This window comes from Callorhinus ursinus, unplaced genomic scaffold, assembly GCF_003265705.2.
Source record: "Callorhinus ursinus isolate GAN/ISIS: 27379988/994484 unplaced genomic scaffold, GSC_fseal_2.0 scaffold19, whole genome shotgun sequence".
Lineage (NCBI taxonomy): Eukaryota > Metazoa > Chordata > Mammalia > Carnivora > Otariidae > Callorhinus > Callorhinus ursinus.
Genome location: NW_027397081.1, coordinates 1,621,159 through 1,628,180, shown reverse-complemented (window position 1 = coordinate 1,628,180; position 7,022 = coordinate 1,621,159). Strand labels below are relative to the sequence as shown.

General features: G+C 42.1%; 1 protein-coding gene across 2 annotated transcripts in view; it reads right to left on the bottom strand.

Annotated features, from left to right (window-relative positions):
* Positions 1 to 7,022, bottom strand: part of DYNC2H1 (dynein cytoplasmic 2 heavy chain 1) — a 376,065-nt gene that overhangs the window by 90,606 nt on the left and 278,437 nt on the right. The window lies entirely within an intron of this gene.

The window sequence follows — 7,022 nt, the reverse complement described above, 5'->3', positions numbered from 1 at the left end:
CACACACACACACACACACACACACACACACACACACACACACACACTCTAGAATATTACTCCATCTTGAAAAAGAAGGAACCTATCTGGGGCAATATGGGTGAACCTAGAGGCTATTATACTAAGTGAAGTAAATCAGAGAAAGACAACTGTACGATTTTACCTCTATGTGGAATCTCAAAAACAACGAACAGAAGAAAACAGAAACAGACCCATAAATACAGAGAACAAGCAGATGGTTGCCAGAGGAGAGGAGGGGAAGGGGATTAAAAGGTACAATCTTACCGTTACAAAATAAATAAGACAGGGGATGCAACGTACAGAATAAGGAACATAACTAATATGGTAACAACTCTGGATGCGGACAGGTGGTAGCTACATTCATCTTGGTGGCCACTTCCTAGTACATATAAATGACGATCACTACATTGTACCTATGAAACTAGACTGTGTGTCAAGTACAGTTCAGCCAAAGTATCAAGAATGTGTTACATATCATGTTTGGGAGTTTATATAAAAATGATTTAACCAAGGAAGTCTTAGGAAAGGTGCTACGTTCTGAAAGTTGTGCTGGATTTCAACAAAGGCAGAAAGAACTGGAGGGGGTGTTTTAAGCGAACACTGGCTGGATGCTAACTCTGTGCGAGCACTGACGGCCTGGGAAGCACCATACCATGGGCTCCTCACAGTAATCCTCCGGGAGCAAGGGCTGCTTTCGCTGCCATGGTACAGAGGCTGAACGGGACACAGGGAGAGAAGAGCCTGCCCAGAATCAAGGAGCACGTGAAGGCCACACGTGTGGCCCCAGGCAGCCTCACTCCAGAGTCTGTCAGCATCGGTACCAGCTGTGAGGTATCTTACCTTCCCATCGTGTTTCACGCACATTACACCATGTGAGGTTCAATGCAAGACAATTAGGAATTAGGAATTAAAATTACAATAATGGGGAAACTAAGCCTTAGAACAGGTTAACTTATCAGTGTTTTTAACTAAATGTTACAGAGCTGGAGCCCAAGTCTAACCCTACACAGAACCTCTTTCTGCTACCCATCCTTTTCATAAGAGATGTCATAGGAGGTCCACTGCTCACTTCCTTCCCTCTCTTTCAAGCATCAATTAAGTACATGGTTATTCAGCAAGCTTATGTTAAATAGCTGCTATTTGGCAATCATTTGTTAGGTGCTCTGGATACAAAATGACAACACAAACCCTGTTCATAACAACTTGTGTGAGAAGGCAGGGAAAGAGACAAAAGAAAGGACACTGCAGTTGGCACAGTAAGTTCCCTGATAACGACAAGAGCAGTGCTCGTTATACACAGAGCCCGTGTCCACCAAATCCACACTCCGCACGAGGGCGAAAGTCAGGGAAGGCTTTCTGGTGGAAATAACACCCGAGGTAAATCTCAAGGGATAAACAGTCTACACTCCGGGAGAGAAAGACAGTAGGAAAAGGGAGGACAGTTAATAAAGGAAACATTAATTAAGTAAGGACCAGACCAGGAAGCTTTTTGGAGTCTATACTAAGGAGTTTGATCAGGAAAGCAATGATAAGACCAAATTAAACTTGAACCGGGCATGTGACACAATCGGATTTGACTGTAGAGACATTCCCCAGTAGACACAGGAGAAGTGGCATTCGGGGATGGATGCAGTGGCAGGAAGGGAGTTAGGAAGCTGCTGCACTTTGTGAGGCAGGAGCCAGTGAGGATCTCCATGGGAATGAGAGGAAAAGGGTCCTGACAGCAAACACGTCTGCAGTCGGCGGCATGGATGGGGCAGGCACTGTTCTGAGCATGGCACTTCCATGCACACCTCTACCCTTCAAAACAACCCTCTGAGGGAGGCATAATCATGAGCCAGGTTACAAACATTTAGAAACCGAGGGAAGGAAAGTTTAAGTGACCTGAACAAGAAAGCACTGTAGTGTAATCTTGGATATTTTCATTTCTACTCTATAATTCCAGTGTTTATTATTACATGAACTTTAAACACAGCACCACTTTTAGTGACTCATTTTCCTCTTCTGTTGAATATTGTAGTTGTTTATCACACTGCCAAACACCACCACTGCACTCAGAAGAGCCATGTGCTGATGTTCACCTAGGGGGATGATAATGGTAATCCATGACGTGCACCTGCTGAAGTTACAAGAGATGTCTGGACAGCTTCGTGGGACACAAGTTTACTGTAGCTCCCGAAACTGGGAGCAGCCTTGTAACCACTATTTATTTCAAGTACGAGAAGTTGCAATGAGATGTTATAGTGTAAAAAAGGATTCAGTTTAAAATTTTTTTTTGAAAAAGGGGGAAAGAAAAAGAAAAAAACGTAGTTCACTCTAATTCCTTTTGTGGATGAAGTGCTTGACAATAGGTAGAGTTTACAACTTATCACTAACTCCTACACTAGCCATAATTTACAACTTTATAATAGGTTCCAATTTAATATTACTAAGACCTTTGCTTAGCTACCAAGATTTTACTTTTCTTATCAATATAGAAAAAGAGTTTGTAGAACAGCACCAGAACTAAGGACTTTCAGATCCGAGGGATGTATCTAATGGAATTACTCTCTTAAATATGAACACCATTGTTAAAAGTCGCTACACTGGGGGCCAGGGAGATGCTGCAGGAGGAGATCTGGAGCTCACCTCCCCCACAGATACACTAAGGCAACAAATACATGTAATGCAACTGATTCTGAAAACGACCTGAGACTGGCAGAGCAGACTGCCACAACTGAACACATAAAGAGGCCGCATCAACGAGGTTATAGGAAGAACACAGGTGCAAATCAGGAACCAAGCCCCCCCACACACACACCCCCGCGGTGACCCAGAAAGCAGGAGAGATATAAATCCCAGGCACAGAAGACTGATGGGATCAAGCCCCTCAAGGAGCATCCCCAGCCCTGGGTACTTGCACCAAGGAGAAATACCCCCACAACGTCGGCTTGCAAAGTCACCGGTGCCTAACTGTGGGAGAGCCAGAGGGCAACAGGAAATGGGGTCTCCACTCCCGAAGGACCCGTACTCTCTGTCTCTTAGCCTGAGACCCAGCACAGAAGCAGCGGTTTCCAAAGTGCCTGGGGTTTATTTATGGACTAATTTTGGGACATGTGCTGGAGGGGCAGGGATCTGGAGAAGCTTTCTCAAGAAATGGGAGTGCAGGTGGGCACTGTTTCTGTCACCCTCCTTGGGCCCAGCTGGCCACAGGCTTCTCTCCATTTACTGTGCCAGCACCGCTTCTTCACCCATGTGCTCCATTATGGGCCCACCCCACCCAACTCAGCTGCCCTGGCAGGTGCCACTCCGAAGTGTATCTTGCCCCCCCACACCCAGGGAGTAGCCCTGGCAGGAAGTGGCACCCCTCCAGTGACTTCTGCCCTGGGGAGGTGAGGAGCCAGCAGGAGCTACAGCTGAGCCTCCCACTCAGCTGCGTGGGAAGTTCCTCCACCCACCAGTGTGACCACAGTTCCTACAGGTACGCCTCAGCCAACTGTGCCTAGGGCAAGACCTGCCCACGTGTGACGGTCCCTGCAGAGAGCTGAACTGAGGGCCAGCTCCTCCCAGCACAGCCCATGCACCACAGGAGAGGGCCTGCAGCCCACACTGGGGACACTGGGGAGCCTGGCTCTGGTGACCAGTGGGGAATGAGCTAGCGGGCACCACAGGACACCTTCTGCATAAGCCCGCTGCTTTCAAGACCAGGACACATAGCAGGCCTGTACACTACATAGTCACAAACACAGAGAGTTAAAGAAAATAGACAGAAGAATAGGATCCAAGCGGGGAAAGAGTAAGACAAAACCCTCGAAAAAGAGGTACAAGAAACAGAGTTAAGCAACCTGCCCGACACAGAGTTCAAAGTAATGGTCATAGAGATCCTCAGCAGACTGAAGAGAAGACTGAAAGAACTCAGTGAAAACTTCAACAAAGAAATAGAAATATAAAAACGAGCCAGTCAGACCTGAAGAATGCAGTAACTAAAGCACACCAGAGGGATCATCCACACAGGAGGCAGAATGGATTAGTGATATGCAGACAGGGTGGTGCAAAGCAAACAGGGCGAACAGCAAAAAATAAATAAATAAATAAAAAGAACACGAAAAAATAAGGACCAGTTAAGGGCATCTACAACAACATCAGGAGTCATGATATTCACAATACAGGTGCCCCAAAAGAAGAGAGACAGGGAAGAAAACGGACTTTGAGAAATAATAGCTGAAAACTTCCCTAACCTGGGAAGGAAACAGACGTCCAGGTCCAGGAAGCACAGAGAGCCCCTAAAACAATGAACCCAAGGAGGTCCACACCAAGACACATAATAATTAAAATGCCAAAAATGATGAAGAGAGAATCTTGAAAGCAGCATGAGGAAAGCAACTAGTTACATACAAAGGCATTCATACAAGGCTATGGTTTGATTTTTTAACAGAAATTTCACAGACTAGAAGGGAGTAGTAAGATATATTCAAAGTGCTGAGAGGAAAAACCTGTAGCCAAAAATACTCTACCTGGGAAGATTATCATTCAGAATTAGAGGAGAAATAGAGTTTCTCAGACAGACAAAAGCTAAAGGAGTTTACCACCACCAACCAGGCCTTACAAAAAATGTTCAAGAAACTTCTTTACGTAGAAAATTGTGAAATGGAAAAATTTCACTGGTAAAAGCAAACTTACAGTAAAGGTAATAAATTAATCACTTATAAAGCCAGTTTGAAGGTTAAAAGACAAATGTAATAAAATCAACTATCTATAAAAATTAGTGAAAGGACACACAATATGAAAAGATATAAATTATGACATATACGTAAAATGTAGAGAGGGTTGTAAAATGTACTGCTTTTACAAGGTGTTCAAACTTAAGTGACCATCAACTTAATATATATTGCTATTCATATAGGATATTATACATCAACCCAATGGTAACCACAAACCAAAAGCATAAAAGAGATGCACAAAAATGAAAGAGAAATAAATCCAAGCCTTACACTAAAGAAAGTCATGAATCAAAAGGAAAGAGGAAAGAGAGAAGAAAGGAACAGAGTAAGAACTACAAAAACAATCAGAAAACAGCCAACAAAAGAGCTGTAAGTACAAAACTGTACGTAATTACTTAAAATGTAAATGGACTAAATGCTCCATTCGAGAGACATAGGTGTCAGAATGTATAAAAAACAAGACCCACTATATGCTGTACACAAGAGACTCATTCCAGACTTTACGACACACACAGACTGGAAGCGAAAGGACGGAAGAAGACACGTGATGCAAACAGAACGAAAGAAAGGGCAGCAGTACTTTCATCGTACACAATACAAGTCAAAACAAAGACTGTAAGAAAAGACAAAGAAGGGTATTGCATAATGATAAAAGGATTAATCCAACAAGAAAACATAAAACTTGTAAACAACTTTACACCCAGACAGGGGCACCTAAATACATAAAGGAACTATTAATAGACACAGAGGGAGACACTGACAGTAATAGGGGACTTTAACATACTACTTACATCAATGGACAGATCATCCAGGTAGAAAATCAGTAAAGGAACACTGGCCTTGAACAACATACTAGGTCAGATGGATTTAATAGACACAGACAGAGCTTTCCATTCGAAAACAGAATATACCTACTTTCCAAGTGCACATGGAGCATCCTCCAAAACAGATCACGTGTTATGCCACAAAACAAGTCTCAATACGTTAAGAAAGCTGGAATCATGTCAAGCATCTTTTCCAATCACAATGGTATGAAACCAGAAATCACAAGAAAAACACCCTGAAAACCACACACATGTGGAAGCTAAACAACATGCTACTAAACAACCAAGGGGTCAATGAAGAAATAAAGAGGAGATCAAATACCTGGAGACAAATCAAAGTGTAAGCACCATGATCCAAAATCTCTGAGACACAGCAAAAGCAATTTCTAAGAGGCAAGTTTATAGTGATAAAGGCCTCCTTCAAGAAATAATAGAAATCCCAAACAACCTAACCTTATACCTAAAGGAACAAGAAAAACAACAAACATAACCCAAAGTTAGTGGAAGGAAAGAAATAATAAAAATCAGAGGGGAATAAATGAAACAGAGATTTAAAAAAAAACAGAAAAGATCAATAAAATTAAGAGCTTGTTCTTTAAAGATTAACAAAATTGATAAACTGTTAGCCTGACTCATCAAGGAAAAAAAAAACTCCAGACATTACTCAAATACATATTATCACAAATGAAAGAGTAGAAGTTGCGTCCTATGCCACAGCAATACAAAGGAGTATAAGAGACTACTCCAAAAAACCTACATGCCAACAAATTGGACAACCTAGAAGAAATAAATTCCTAGAAACATACATTTTCTATGACCGAATCAGGAAGAAACAGAAAATCTCAACAGACCGCTAACTAGTAACACAACTGAATCAGCAATCAAAAACCTCCCAACAAAAGTCCAGGACCAGACGGCTTCACAGGTGGATTTTATCGAACATTTAAAAGAGTTAACACTGAATATTCTCAAACTACTCTAAAAAATAGAAGAGGAAAGAATGCTTCCAAATTTATTCTATGAGGCCAGCCTAAACCACAGAAAAAGGAAAAGAAAGAAAAGAAAAGAAAAGAAAAAGGAAAGGAAAGGAAAGGAAAGGAAAGGAAAGGAAAGGAAAGGAAAGGAAAGGAAAGGAAAGGAAAGAAAAGAAAAGAAAAGAAAAGAAAAGAAAAGAAAAGAAAAGAAAAGAAAAGAAAAGAAAAGAAAAGAAAAGAAAAGAAAAGAAAAAGACGAATGAAACTGGAGGGGGAGACAAGCCATAAGAGACTCTTAATCTCAGGAAACAAACTGAGGGTTGCTGGAGTGGTGGGGGGTGGGAGGGAGGGGGTGGCTGGGTGATAGACATTGGGGAGGGTATGTGCTATAGTGAGCGCTGTGAATTGTGCAAGACTATTGAATCACAGATCTGTACTTCTGAAACAAATAATGGAATATATGTTAAGAAAAAAGAAGAAGAAGATAGCAGGAGGGGAAGAAT